This window comes from Musca vetustissima, unplaced genomic scaffold, assembly GCF_032173495.1.
Source record: "Musca vetustissima isolate MV318-11 ecotype Yass unplaced genomic scaffold, APGP_CSIRO_Mvet_v1 utg1883, whole genome shotgun sequence".
NCBI classification, from domain to species: Eukaryota; Metazoa; Arthropoda; class Insecta; order Diptera; family Muscidae; genus Musca; species Musca vetustissima.
This window is the reverse complement of record NW_026875879.1, coordinates 119,831-120,192: the sequence shown is the minus strand read 5'-3', so window position 1 is coordinate 120,192 and position 362 is coordinate 119,831.

The following is a 362-nucleotide window of genomic DNA, read 5'->3' as shown; positions in this document are numbered from 1 at the left end:
TTCCAACTTTTTCGAACTTTCTAATTTTTTTATATACAATTTTTTTCTTTCGCATATAATAATATATACTTATATATGTATGTATGTATGTATCAAAAAAACAAAACAATCAATTAAATATATAGAGGAGGTTGGTGGACTTTTCCATTCCATTTTTTTTTTTTTGTTTCTCCATCTAGTAACAGGTTTTCAAAATTCCTTGAATTTCCTCCAAATCCTGGCAGGCAGGCAGGTAGCATTCTCAACCTTTCCTCTCTCTTCAGGACATTCTCTTTTACAAAAAAAAAACCGGGTCAATTGGGTAAATGAGATAACATTTCTCTCTCTTTCGATTACTTCGATTATCCAAAATAATTCCACAA